Raw genomic sequence first — 15121 nt, 5'->3', positions numbered from 1 at the left:
TTAGGCTTTTATATATAGATAGATTGTATATGTATATACACCGTACATGTTATAATGATCAACTCAACAGGGTATGTAACCCTTGTAAACATTTACACACCCAACGTAGGAGCACCTAAATATATAAAGCAAATACTGATGAACATTAAGGGAGTGATTGACAATAATACCATCATAGTAGGGGACTTTAACAACCCATTGACCACAAAAGACAGCATACCCAGACATAAATTCAACAAGGAAGCAGTGGCCTTAAATGATACATTAGATCAAATGGATTTAATTGATATTTTTAGAATCTTTCATCCAAGGTAGCAGAATATACATTCTTTTCAAGTGCATATGGATCATTTGCCAGGATAGATCACATGTTAGGCCACAAAACAAGTCTCAATCAGTTTAAGAAGACTGAAATCACATCAAGCATCTTCTCTGATCCCAATGGTAAAAACTAGAAATCAACTGCAGGAATAAAACTGAAACACACAAAACATGGAGGCTAAATAACCACAGAGGCTACTAAACCCTTAATGGGTTAACAATGAGATTAAGGGGAAAAAAATCAAACAATACCTTGAGACAAATGATAATGAAAATACAATGACTCCAAATTTATAGGATGCAGCAAAGATAGGTCTAAGAGGGAAGGAATTTCATAGCAACATAAGGCGTATCTCAAGAAATAAGAAAATTCTCAATCTACCTTTACACCTGAAGTATAAAAAGAAGCACAAACAAAGTCCAAAGTGAGTAGAAAGAAGGTAATGATAAAGATCAGAGAAGAAATAAAATAGTCTTTAAAAAAAAAAATACCGGTCAGTCCCCTCAGCCTCTGCCGCCGCTGCCCCTCTGCCAGCGCTCCCGCGCCACTCGGGCAGGTGGTCTCCGCGGGAGGGAGCGAGGCGGCGGGCGGCCAGGTGGGCTGCTGACTGGGGCCGCCGGCGGTCCTGCGCGCGAGGCGGCTCCATGGGGTCGGCGTGAGGCGTCCGGCGCTCCGAGGCATTCCCACTGCTGCACAGAGAGGACCCGTGTCCAGTGGACTGGGAGTTCCTGGAGAGCCGCCTCTGAACAGCTGGCGATAACTTCCTAAGTCCCGTCTCTTCATTTTCCTTTGTGTTGCGTTTCGGAACATCCAGAAACCATGAACATGAACAACGTTAGTGATGAAGAGTTTGACTGCCATTTCCTCGATGAGGGCTTTACTGCCAAGGACATCCTGGACCAGAAAATTAATGAAGTCTCTTCTTCAGACGACAAGGATGCCTCTATGTTGCGGACCTGGGAGACATTCTAAAGAAACATCTGCGGTGGCTAAAAGCTCTTCTTCGGGTTACCCTCTTTTATGCAGTCAAATGCAATGACAGCAGGACCATAGTGAAGACCCTGGCTGCCATCGGGACGGGGTTTGACTGCGCCAGCAAGACTGAAATACAGTTGGTGCAGAGTCTTGGGGTTCCTCCAGAGAGGATCATCTATGCAAACCCTTGTAAACAAGTGTCTCAGATTAAATACGCTGCCAATAATGGAGTCCAGATGATGACTTTCGATAGCGAAGTCGAGCTGATGAAAGTTGCCAGGGCACATCCAAAGGCAAAGCTGGTGTTGCGCATTGCCACCGATGACTCCAAAGCAGTCTGTCGTCTCAGTGTTAAATTTGGTGCCACACTCAAGACCAGCAGGCTGCTTTTGGAGCGGGCCAGGGAGCTCAACATCGATGACATCGGTGTCAGCTTTCACGTGGGCCGTGGCTGTACTGACACTGAGACCTTTGTGCAAGCCATCTCTGATGCCCGCTGTGTCTTAGACATGGGGGCTGAGGTTGGTTTCAACATGTACCTGCTGGACATTGGCGGTGGCTTTCCTGGATCTGAGGATGCAAAGCTTAAATTTGAGGAGATCACCAGTGTCATCAACCCAGCCCTGGACAAGTATTTTCCATCAGACTCGGGAGTGACACTCATAGCTGAGCCGGGCAGATACTATGTTGCATCGGCTTTCACACTTGCGGTTAATATCATTGCCAAAAAGCTGGTCTTGAAGGGACAAACGGGCTCTGAACGACGGAGTGTACGGGTCATTTAACTGCATCCTCTACGATCATGCCCACGTGAAGCCCCTGCTGTAGAAGAGGCCCAAACCAGATGAGAAGTACTACTCATCCAGCATCTGGGACCGACCTGTGACGGCCTCGATCGCATCGTGGAGCGCTGCGGCTTGCCCGAGATGCACGTGGGGGACTGGATGCTCTTTGAAAACATGGGTGCTTATACCGTGGCTGCTGCTTCTACTTTCAATGGGTTCCAGAGGCCAACGATCTATTACGTGATGTCAGGGCCGACATGGCAACTGATGCAGCAAATCCAGAACCGCAACTTCCCACCCGAGGCGGAGGAGGACGCTGGCGCCCTGCCTGTGTCCTGTGCCTGGGAGAGCGGGGTGGAGCTCTTCCCAGCAGCCTGCTCATCAGCCCGAGTGAACGTGTAGACGCCATTCCTGAAGCTGTTACGCGAGTGTAGCTTGACTTAAGGGATTTGGGGGGACCACTTAACTTAATGATTGCTAGTTTGGAATGTCTTTGTAAGTGGGGGTGGCACAGATGGAACAAGGTGGAAGGCCTAGGCGACGGGGTCACACTTACGTGTTCCTATGGAAACTATTTGAATATTTATTTTATATGGATTTTTATTCAATTCTCAAACATGCTACCGCAGATCGCCCCTCAGCTGCCAAGCAAGCATTTGTAGCTTGTGTGTTGGCAGAACCAGCCCGAGGCTTAGTGTTGTGACCTTTTTAACAATAAAGTACCTTGGAAATTAAAATTTAAAAAATAAATTAATTAATTAAAAAAAATACCAAAGATCAATGAAAGCAAGACCTGGGACTTTGGAAAGATAAACAAAATTGATAAAATTTTAACCAGAGTTATCAAGAAAAAAATAGAGAAGACCCAAGTAAATAAAATCAGAAATGAAAGTGGAAAAGTGACAACACCATATATTTGCAAAAGATTCTAAGAAAATACTATAGAGACCAAAACATGGCGGCCGAATAGGCAGACCTGTCGTTCGCCTCGTCCCGGAGCCACACTGGAAATACAACTAAATTGGAAAACATTCACCTGGAATTACCAACTGAGGTCCAGCTGAGGGGGAGAATTATATCAAGGAAGGACAGAAAACACTTGGAGACCACAAAGAAGGGTGAGGTCATGAGAGGAGCTGACCCAGCAACCAGGGGCGGCAGGCCAGTGGGATGAGAGGGAGGAGGGAACTCCTCACTACAGGAGAGTCTCTTTCCTCAGAAGATAGAGGCCAGGAACCCAGGCTGGGCTCCACAGCCCAAAGCACCAAAGCCAAGACTCGCAGCACCCTTATCATCTAGCCATGAAAGGCAGCAGGGCTGCTGGCTGCAGCAGAGCCTGGAGCCTATAGACTGGAGCCAGTTGGAGAGAAAGTGGCAGTTTTGGGTTTTTATGTGTGTGTTTTTTTTCTTTTTTCCACGTCTAAACCCAGAGACCAGGAGTTTTCATTTGCAACTACTCACCTGAAGCTATGATGCAGGGAGGAAGAAGTGGACTCAAAAGGCCTGGGAAGCATCGTGGGAGACTCAGTGGAACATCAGCCAGGAACATCTATGTATATAAAAGCCTAAGCGACTAAATGACCAGTTGATCAGTTGCTATGACGTGCACTGACCACCAGAGGGCAAACGCTCAATGCAGGAGCTACTCCCTGGTGGTCAGTACACTCCAACAGCCAACCGCCCATGGCCAGCCAACCTCCAGCAGTCCCTCCACCTGGCCAGCTAGCCCTCCCGATCAGTCCCAACTGCCAGCCAGGCCGAGGGACCCCACCTGTGCATGATTTCATGCATCAGGCCTCTAGTTAGGTCATAGGCCCCAAACCAAAATAGCCATTTTTCTTGAGAGGAACTAGCCTCTCCCAGCAGCCAGAGGGCAGGTAAAAGAAAAAAAAACTGCCATAGGTGATACAGCCTACCCTACCCACAGGTGCCCTGAATGCCACACCCTGCATTTTGAGCTTTTCTGAAGAAACAAAAGCAGAGGCCAAGCTTATGGGTTTAAACAGTCTCCAGGAGCCCTCAGTGACTGGATTGGGGGAGGGGCCAACTGTCCCAATATCCTGGGAACCAGACTGATGTTTTCCCCACTCAGGAGTACTAAAAAACTTCAGGTTTCCAGCCGATCTCCTTGGTATCTGTCCAGCCAAGGGCAGAGTAATATTTTGGGCCACTTGCAGAGGAATAGCTCTGGCACATGGAAACACACCCACCATATTTCCTGAAAGCTAAATAACACCTCCCCCTCTAAAGCACTTTCAGAAACAGACTATTGAGTATGATTGATAGCTGGCTAGCAGGCAAAGGTGGAAAGAGACAGAGCCTGGAGAACCACGGGAAGTGTGCTGACACAGCCCTGGGCTCCTTGCTGCTAACAAACCTACTCTAAGGGCAGATTCGCCCTTCCTGCTTTCAACAAAGGACTATAGAGAAAAACATATATGGTGGAGTTGGTGCATTTCTTGGAGATTCAAGCAGGTTGCTGAAAGCCAAAAGATAGTGCCTAACAGTGGTTAGCATCTAAATACTTAATAGGGAGCCCAGAATTGACAGACAGAAGAGTGGGAGCCAAAGCAAGCTCCCCTGGGATACTAAACTCAGCTGAAACAAACACCACTTCACTTTTGTTTTTACTTTTCTTTTCTTTTTCTCCATTTTTTTTATTTTTTTAATCTTTATTGTTCAGATTATTATAGTTGTTCCTCTTTTATCCCCCATAGCTCCCCTCAACCCAGTTCCAACTCCACCCTCTGCCCTTACCCCCCCCCACTGTCTTCATCCATAGATGTACCATTTTTGTCAAGTCTCTTCCCGCACCCCCACACCCCTTTCCCACCGAGAATTGTCAGTCCACTCCCTTTCTATACCCCCGATTCTATTATATTCACCAGTTTATTCTGTTCATCAGATTTTTTATTCACTTGATTTTTAGATTCACTTGTTCATAGATATGTATTTGTTGCTCATAATTTTTATCTTTACCTTTTTCTTCTTCTTCCTCTTCTTAAAGAACACCTTTCAGCATTTCATATAATACTGGTTTGGTGGTGATGAACTCCTTTAGCTTTTCCTTATCTGTGAAGCTCTTTATCTGACCTTCAATTCTGAGTGATAGCTTTGCTAGGTAAAGCAATCTTGGTTGTAGGTTCTTGCTATTCATCACTTTGAATATTTCTTGCCACTCCCTACTGGCTTGCATAGTTTCTGTTGAGAAATCAACTGACAATCATATGGGTACTCCCTTGTAGGTAACTAACTGTTTTTCTCTTGCTGCTTTTAAGATTCTCTCTTTGTCTTTTGCTCTTGGCATTTTAATTATGATGTGTCTTGGTGTGGTCCTCTTTGGATTCCTTTTGTTTGGGGTTCTCTGTGCTTCCAGGACTTGTAAGTCTATTTCTTTCACCAGGTAGGGGAAGTTTTCTGTCATTATTTCTTCAACTAGGTTTTCAATATCTTGCTCTCTCTCTTCTTCTGGCACCCCCATAATTCAGATGTTGGTACACTTGAAGTTGTCCCAGAGACTCCTTACACTATACTCATATTTTTGGATTCTTTTTTCTTTTTGCTTTTCCGGTTGGGTGTTTTTTCCTTCTTTGTACTTCAAATCTTTGACTTGATTCTTCGATCCTCTAGTCTGCTGTTGGATCTCTGTATAATATTCTTTATTTCAGTCAGTGTATGCTTAATTTCTAGTTTGTCCTTTTTCATATCCTTGAGGGTCTCACTAGACTTATTGAGGGTCTTACTAAATTTATCGGCGGTTTCTAGAAAATTCTTGAAAAACCTTATAACCATGGTTTTGAACTCTATATCCAGTAGTTTGCTTTCCTCTATTTCTGTCATTTGTGACCTGTTTCTTTGTCTCCGCATTTTTTATGCTTCCCTGTGTTGATAGAGTGGCTTTCTATGCCAGATGTCCTAAAGGGCCCGTGGCTCAGCCTCCCCAATTACCTGAGGTGGACACTCTTTTTTTATTTTTTTTAAATATATTTTATTGATTTTTTACAGAGAGGAAGGGAGAGGGATAGAGAGTCAGAAACATCGATGAGAGAGAAACATTGACCAGCTGCCTCCTGCACACCTCCTACTGGGGATGTGTCAGCAACCAAGGTACATGTCCTTGACTGGAATCGAACCCGGGACCCTTCAGTCCGCAGGCCAATGCTCTATCCACTGAGCCAAACTGGTTTGGCTGAGGTGGACACTCTTGGTGCACCCCTTTGTGGGTTGTGTTCACAATGTTGTGATAGTTAAGCCTTGATTGTTGTTGGTGTCACTGAGAGGAATTGACCTCCAGGACAATTGGCTGTGTGAATCAGCTGTGTCTTGCTTCAGTGGGGCTTTGGTGCTCACTGAGTCTGCCCCCTAAGTGTGTCCCTTATGGGTCTGAGGAGTGGTAATCTGGATGGTTCCACTCTGACCACTGGGTACACTGGCACTTGGATCTCTAAGGAGGTGCTAATTTAGCCTCTGCCTGAGGCTACCCAGCAGGAGCCACGGAGAGATCTGCAGATTCCTCTTCTTTGTTTGGGGTTTGGAGGTGCCCAGATGAGGCCCAGCTGTGAAGCACTGCAAGCTGCTGTGGGGCCTTGGGCTTTCTTTTGGATGTTCTGGGTGTCTCTGAGCCAGCTGCAGTTTGTTAGGTAATTTTAGATTGCAAAGAGCCAGGTCATTCATATGCAAAAGCCTCTGTGCACAGCTTGGGTAGGGCGGGTTCTCAGGGAACCAACAGGGTGGAGCAAACAGCTATGGCTGATCCTCAGTCCTGCCTTAAGAGGTCCTGGGTCTCAGTGTCCCACGGTATTCGCTGCCAGCACCTCTGAGAGAAAGCCGCCCTCGAGTTCCAACCACTGCCAGACAGTCCAGTTTCTCCCCATATGAGTCTGGGTCCCCAGAGACTTGCCCGGAACTGGAGACAGGGCTGTCGGGAACTTGTGTCTCCCTCCCAATTGAAAAAGACAACCGAGTCCTCAGTTGTCAGCCCTTTTCGCGTGTGCCTCCGTACCTCTGCACTTTACTTCTGCACCTCCTCTGAGACTCAGTGTGCTTTTCTCTTTTCTTCTATTTGTACAATTTCCACTCAGCTAGCCTTCCTGTAGTTCTGTATGATGTCCATTTTGTCTTTTAGTTGTATTTTTGAAGTGGTTGTGTGAGGCAGCAATTTCAGGTGTTTACCTATGCCGCCATCTTGGTTTCTCCCTTTTCTCCATTTTTTCTTCTCTTTTTTCTCTTTTCTTTTTCTTACCTTTTTAAATTTATCTTCTTTATCTGCTTTATTAAATTATTATTATTATGGTCTCTGTTGTTTCATAACTAATTTTCCTCTTTCATTTTCCTACTCATTTTTTTTCTTTTTTACACTACCCAGTTTTTTCTCTTTTCTTTTAATCCTGATTTCTCATATTTTTTATTTTCCTTATTTTAAGTCTATCTGCTTTCTCCTCTATTTTCCTTTTCAATTTGTTTCTTATCTTTTCAATTATTTTCTCCCTCCTTTATTTTAAACCATTTTCCTTCCCATATTCTTCTAATTCTTCATTCTTATTTTCTTTAATTCAGCTCTGTATCTACATATGCTTCCCTCCGTTTCTTGTTGTCTTTTGTGTTTTTTGTTTGTTTTGTTTTCTTTTCTCCTCATATTTTTTCTTTCTTTTTTTTCTATCATTCTTGCTCTCTTTTTTCTTTCCTTATTCTTTCTCCTCTTGTGGTTCTTTTTTGTTGGTGCTGTATGATCTTGTGTACATTTTGGTTTTGTTTCTTCTGTTTAGTGTTTTGTTTTGTTATATTTTGTTCTATTCGGTCAGCTCTCCACAACAGCTCACATGACGTAGTCAGTGGTGAGTCATATAGTCGGCCTGAGAGGAGATTCCACCCAAAATAGAACAATAACATTCAAGACCGAACTATAGCAATAGAACACAAATAACTCAAGTAAGGGACTCTGCTAGAGCACCCAGCTCAGGAGATCTATAAGACTGCACCACTGGGTCCCACAAAACACCTACTATATAATACCACCCTTCAAAAAATCTGGGAGGCATGGCAGTTTGATCTAATACAGAGAGACAAAAAAACAAAGGGACAGCAAAAAGGGGGAGACAAAGAAACAACCCCCAAATGAAAGAAAAGGAGGAACCACCAGAAAATGAACTAAATGAAATGGAGGTAAACAATTTGTCAGATAAAGAATACAGAGTAATGGTAATAAGGGTGCTCAAAAAATTCAGTGAGAACTACAAGCAACCTAATGAGAATTATAAGAGTCTCAATGAGAGCTACACCAACATGAAAAGAGATCTTGAAACAAAAAACGAGAATCAATTGGAAATGAGACAAGGTAGAAAAAACACCCAATCAGAGCAACACATGGAAAAAAATTTTAAACCAGGGGGCAAGTTTAAGGGAGCTTTCAGACAACATGAAACGTAACAACATTCACATTATAGGTGTTCCAGAAGGAGCAGAATCTGAGAAAGAAATAGAAAACCAGTTTAAAGAAATAATAGCAGAAAATTTTCCAAACCTGATGAAGGAAAAGTCACTCAAATTCAGGAAATACAGAAAGTCCCAATTAAAATGAACCCCAAAAGACCCACACCTAGGCACATATTAATTAAATGGCAAACATTAAAGACAAAGAAAGAATCTTAAAGGCTGCAAGACGGAGATAGAAGTTACCTACAAGGGAGCTTCCATTAGACTGTCAGCTGACTTCACAATAAAAACACTTCAGGCCAGAAGGGAATGGCATGAAGAATGCAAGGAAATGAAAACCAAGGGACTGAACCCAGACTACTCTATCCAGTAAGGCTATCATTCAAAATTAAAGGTGAAATAAAGAGCTTTGCAGACAAAAAAAAAAGTCTAAAAGAATTTATTACCACAAAACTAGCACTGCAAGAAATGCTAAAGGGACTGATGTAAGAAGAATAAATAGAAAGAGAAGAACACAGGCATAAAGAATAAGAATGGCAATAAATAAGTACCTATTAATAATAACCCTAAATATAAACAGATTAAATGCACCAATCAAAAGACATAGGGTAGCTGAATGGATAAGAAAACATGACCCACATATATGCTGTGTACAGACCCACCTCAGAACAAAGGATTCACACAGAATGAAAGTAAAGGGATAGAAAAAAATTTCCAGGAAAATGGGAATGAAAAAAAAGCTTGGGTAGCAATACTTATATCTGACAAAATAGAACTCAAAGTGAAGGTCATAACAAGAATAAGGAGGGCCACTTCTTAATACTATAGGGATGGATACAAGAGGATATAACTCTGGTAAACCTATATGTACTCAATACAGGAGCATCTAAGTATATGTAAAAAAAAACTTCTAGAGGATTTTAAGGGAAAGATCAACAGCAATACAATCATAGTATGGAATTTTAACACCCTACTGACATCACTGGATAGACCATCTAGACAAAAAGAAATCACCAAAGAAACAGAAATCCTAAACAACAGACTAGATCAGATGGAATTGACATTTTCAGAATATTTCACCCCAAAGCTACAGATTATATATTCTTCTCAAGTGCACAAGAAACATTTTCAAAGGTAGACTACATGTTAGGACACAAAACAAGTTCTAAAAGTTCAAGAAGATTGAAATCATACCAAGCATCTTCTCAGATCACAATTAAATGAAATTAGAAAACAATTACAATAAAAACACTCAAAAATATTCAAACACATGGAGACTAAATAGCATGCTATTAAACAATGAATGGGTTACCAAAGAGATCAAAGAAGAAATTTTAAAAAATCATCCTGAAAACAGGTGAAAATGAACATGCAACAACCCAAAATTATGGGACACTGCTCAGTGAAAGCAGTCCTAAGAAGGAAGTTCATAGCACTATAGGCCTACCTCAAAAACCAAGAAAAACTTTTCATAAGTTGTCTTACCCTACAACTTAACGAATTAGAAAGAGAACAAGAAAAATCCAGAGCAAGGAGAATGAAGGAAATAATAAAGATCAGAGTGGAAATAAATGACATAGAGACAGAAAAAATCAATAAAACCAAGAGCTGGTTCTTTGAAAAGATAAACAAGATTGATGAACATCTAGCCAGACTCATCAAGAAACAAAGAAGAGAGGACCCAAATAAACAAAATCAGAAACAAAAGAGGTGAAGTAATAAATGACCCCATAGAAATATGAAGTATCATTAAAAAGTACTCTGAACAACTATATTCCAACAAACTGGACAACCTGGATGAAATGGACATGTTCCTAGAAAAATACAATCTTGCAAACCAATTAGGAAGAATCAGAAAACCTGAATAGGCAGATAACTACTGAAGAAATTGAACCAGTAATAATAATAATAATAAAAAACTTCCAGTAAACAAAAGCCTTGGTTTAGACAACTTGACAGGGGAGTTTTATGAAAGATTCAAAGAAGAACTAACAACTATCCTCCTCAAACTATTCCAAAAAATCCAAGAGGAAGGGACCCTTCCAAGCTCATTCTTAGGATTACCCTAATTCCAAAACCAGATAAAGATGCTACAAAAAAAGAGAGAATTAAAGGCCAATATCCCTGATGAACAAAGATGCTGAAATCCTCAACAAAATATTAGCAACTCAGATCCAGCAATATATTAAAAAGATCATACACTATGACCAAGTGGGATTCATTCCAGGGATGCAAGGCTGGTACAATATTTTCAAATCAATAAATGTGATACATTATATAAGTAGATTGCAAGACAAAGATCACATGATCATATCAATAGATGCAGGAAAATAATTTGACAAAAATCCAACACCCATTTTTTTATAAAAACTCTCAGCAAAGTGGGAATAGAGGGATTATACCTCAACATAATAAAGCCTTATATGACAAACCTACAGCCAACATCATACTCAATGGGAGTGTACTAAAACCATTTCCCCTAAGACCAGCAACAAGACAGGCACCACTTGCACCACTCTTGTTCAACATAGTATTGAAATTTCTAGCCATAGTAATCAGACAAGAAAAAAAATAAATAAAAGGCATACAAATTGGAAATGAGGAAGTAAAATTGTCATTATTTGCAGATGACATGATATTGTACATAGAAACCCATAAGACTCCATCAAAAAACCACTAGATTTAATAAATGAATTCGGAAACGTAGCAGGATACACAATTAACACCCAGAAATCTATGGCATTTTTATATACCAATAATGAACTCTCAGAAAGAGAAATTTTCTTTAAAAATTCCATTTACCATTCCAACAAAAAAATTAACATACTTAGAAATAAACTTATCCAAGGAGGTAAAAGACCCACATTCCGAAAACTACAGGACTTTGAAAAAAGAGATAGAGGAAGATATAAACAATTGGAAGAATATACCATGTTCATGGATTAGTAGATTTAACATCATTTAGCAATCTATAGATTCAACGCAATCCCTATTAAAATACGAATGGCATATTTCACAGATCTAAAACAAACACTCAAAAATTTCTAGGGAACCAAAAACAAACAAACTAACAACAACAACAAAAAAAAAATGAATAGTTGCAGCAATCTTGAGAAAGAACAAAGTTGGAGGAATCAGATTACAATCTATCAAGTTATACTACAAAGCCACCGTATTCAGAACAACCTGGTACTGGCACAAGAACAGGCATATAGATCATGGGACAGAAGAGAAAACCCAGAAACAGACAAGGAGCCATTATGCTCAATTAGTATCTGACAAAGGAGGCAAGAGCATACAATGGAGTAAAGACAATCTCTTCAATAAATGGTGTTAGGAAAATTGGGCAGGAACATGCAAAAAAAATGAACCTAGACCACCAACTTACACCATACACAAAATAAACTCAAAGTGGATAAAAGACTTAAATGTAAGCCGAGAAACCATAAAAATCTTAGAAGAAACTATAGGCAGCAAAATCTCACACATCTCTCATAGCAATATGTTTACCAATACATCTCCTAGAGCAAAGGAAACTATGGAGAAAAGTAAACAAATGAGACTACACCAAAATCAAAAGCATCTGCATGGCAAAAGAAACCATCAACAAAATGAAAAGGTAGCATGGGAGAACATATTTGCCAATTACTCATCCGATAAGGGGTTAATTTCCTAAATACTAGTATATAGGGAACTCATGCAACTTAACAAAAGGGAGAGAAAAAAATCCAATTAAAATATGGGCAAAGGACCTAAATAGACACTCTCCAAAGTGGACATGTTAAAAAGAGACATATAAAAAAAATTCAGTCATGTCTGAGACATGCAAATTAAAACTACAATGAGGTATCATCCTAAACTTGTTGGAATGGCTATCATCAACAAATGACAAGTGTTGGTGAAGATGAAGAGAAAAGGGAATCCTAGTACACTGCTTGTGGGAATGCAGACTGGTGCAGCCTGTGGAAAACAGTATGGAGTTTTCTCAAAAAATTAAAAATGGAATTCCTATTTGACCCAGTAATCCTACTCTTGGGAATATATCCTAAGAATCCTGAAACACCAATCAGAAAGAATATATGCACCCCTATGTTCACAGTAGCACAATTTGTAATAGCTAAGATTTGGAAACAGACCAAATGTCCATCAGCAGATGAGCAGATTAAAAAGCTGTGTTACATTTACATAATGGAATACTATGTGCTGTGAAAAAAAAAAAATTCTTACTATTTGCAACAGCATAGATGGGCCTGGAGAATATTATGCTAAGCAAAATAAGTCAGTCAGAGACAGATAAGTATCACATGATCTCACTCATAAGTGGAATCTAATGAACAAAATAAACTGATGAACAAAATAGATACAAAGGCATAAAAGCATGGAACAGACTATCAAATTTCAGAGGGAAGGCGGGGAGGGTGGGTGGGTGGGAAACAATCAACCAAAGAACTTGTATGCATATGTGCATAACTCATGTACAAAGAGAATAGGGTGGTGAAAGCCTGGAGTAGTGGGCAGGCTAGAAGAGGTCAATGGGGAATAAAGGGGAACATATGTCATACTTTTAACAATAAAGATTAAAATAAATAAATAAATAAATAAATAAATAAATAAATAAATAAATAAATAAATAAAAGTGTCTCTGCCATATGTGGGTTATTTTGAGGCTAAAAACAATAGAGACCCTGTGGGCTCAAGAGAAACATTTGCCTCCTCCCCTTTAACTATGTAGAAAAATTTAAATTAGGGTTTTTGCCCATAATAAAAAGAAATCAGATCTAACCTTTTTTTACCTATCTATATGGCAGGCAAATTACTAATTACTGAACATCTGCTCTTCTTATTGTCCTGAAATAACCTTTCTCCCTCTAAAGCCCTCAAGCCTCATCTTTAGCTCAGAACGCCATATATACCTCATTTTCCCTGTTTGTCTCTGAATCTCTCATGTTTGCAGCATCTCTGACTTTCTCATGTATGTGGGTTTCCATGCACATGCAATTTAATTTGATTTTCTCAGGCGGGGGCGGATGGCACAACTTGAGGTCCCCCATCAAGCCCTACCGGGTGGGGGACACGGCCTGAGATGCCCTGTCAAGCCCTGCTGGGTGGGGGGCGCAGCCTCAGGTCCCCTGGCCTGGTGCTGGGAGGGGGCACAGCCTCAGGTCCCCCGTCAAGCCCCACTGGGTGGGGGGTGTGACCTGAGGTCCCCTGTCAAACCCCACCAGGTGGGGAGCACAGCCTTAGGTCCCCCGGCCCAGCGCCAGGGCAGGGGGTGTGGCCTCAGGTTCCCTGGCCGGGTGCTGGGGCAGGGGGCTCGGCCTGAGGTCTCCTGGCCTGGCACCGGGGCAGGGGGAGCAGCCTGAGGTCGCCCTGCCCATCACTGGGGCAGGGGGCACACCATGAGGTACCCCGTCAAGCCCTGCTGTGCGGGGGGGCGTAGCCTCAGGTCCCCTGGCCCGGTGCCGGGGTGGGGGACGTGGCCTGAGGTCCCCTGTCAAGCCCCACTGGGTGGGAGGCACAGCCTGAGGTCCCCTAGCCTGGTGCCAATGCAGGCAGTGTGGCCTAAGGTCCCTTGTCAAGCCCCATGGGGGGGGGGGGGCGGTGTGCAGCCTCAGGTCCCTGCTGATTGCTTGTTAAGGCCCGTTACAGGAACTCGGCCTCTACTATGGGTGCAGCCATCTTGTGTTATGTAAACCCCCTGCCTCCGCTGTAGGCGCCACCATCTTGTGGCGGAGTGATGGGCAATTTGCATATTCCCTCTTTATTATATAGGATAACCAATGAGATAACAGCCCAAATCACCTGAAGAGATAAATATACAAAATATACATTTCAAATAACTTAATGACTTTGAAATACTGTAAATATATCAGACACATAGCCCATCTATATCTTTATAGATAAAAGCCTTCTATACACATAAAAGCCTAAATGACCTTTATGACTGGACAACTGGCCGGTAGCTATGACACACACTGACCACCAGGGGGCAGACAGTCAATGCAGGAGCTGCCCCCTGGTGGTCAGTGCACTCCCACAGCCAACCTCCCATGGCTAGCCAACCTCTCATGGTTCCTCTCCCTGGCCAGCAGGCCTGATTGGCCCCAATAGGCCCTGATTGCCAGGTAGGCCAAGGGAGTCCATCCATGCATGAATTCCTGCACCGGGCCTCTAGTCTACACTAATAAAAGAGAAATCTGCAAATTAACCATCACTCCGTCACTCCGTCACTCCGCCACTCCACTACACACACCAGCCAATCAAAGCGACTATACAAATTAACCCAACAAAGATGGCGGTTAATTTGCACACACAGGCGCTGAGCGAAGACTGAAGACTGAAGACAGTGGCGGCCATGGAACTGGAGTGAGCAGGAGGCTTGGGTTGCTCCCTGCCACAGAGGGAGCCAAGCTTCCCACCGGCCCTGGACTCTGTTCAAGGAGTGACTGGAAGCCTGCCCTGGTCTCCGCTCAAGGAGGGGCTTAGGGCTTGGGTCGCCGGGGGCAACCCAGGCTTCCAGCCCGCCCTGGCCTCCGCTCAAGGAGCTGGGAAAAAAAAGGAGGGGCTATGGTGGTGCCCAAAGCCACAAGATGGCGGCACCCCGTCC

At 42.5% G+C, this 15121-nt stretch overlaps 1 pseudogene; it reads left to right on the top strand.

Annotated features, from left to right (window-relative positions):
* The first annotated feature begins 1112 nt into the window (after positions 1 to 1112).
* Positions 1113 to 2484, top strand: LOC118659161 (annotated as a pseudogene).
* Positions 2485 to 15121: the final 12637 nt, after the last annotated feature.

This window comes from Myotis myotis, unplaced genomic scaffold (genome assembly GCF_014108235.1).
Source record: "Myotis myotis isolate mMyoMyo1 unplaced genomic scaffold, mMyoMyo1.p scaffold_m19_p_6, whole genome shotgun sequence".
Classification (NCBI taxonomy): Eukaryota; Metazoa; Chordata; class Mammalia; order Chiroptera; family Vespertilionidae; genus Myotis; species Myotis myotis.
Note: the sequence above shows the minus strand (reverse complement) of the source record. Positions and strands in the feature narration are given on the sequence as shown.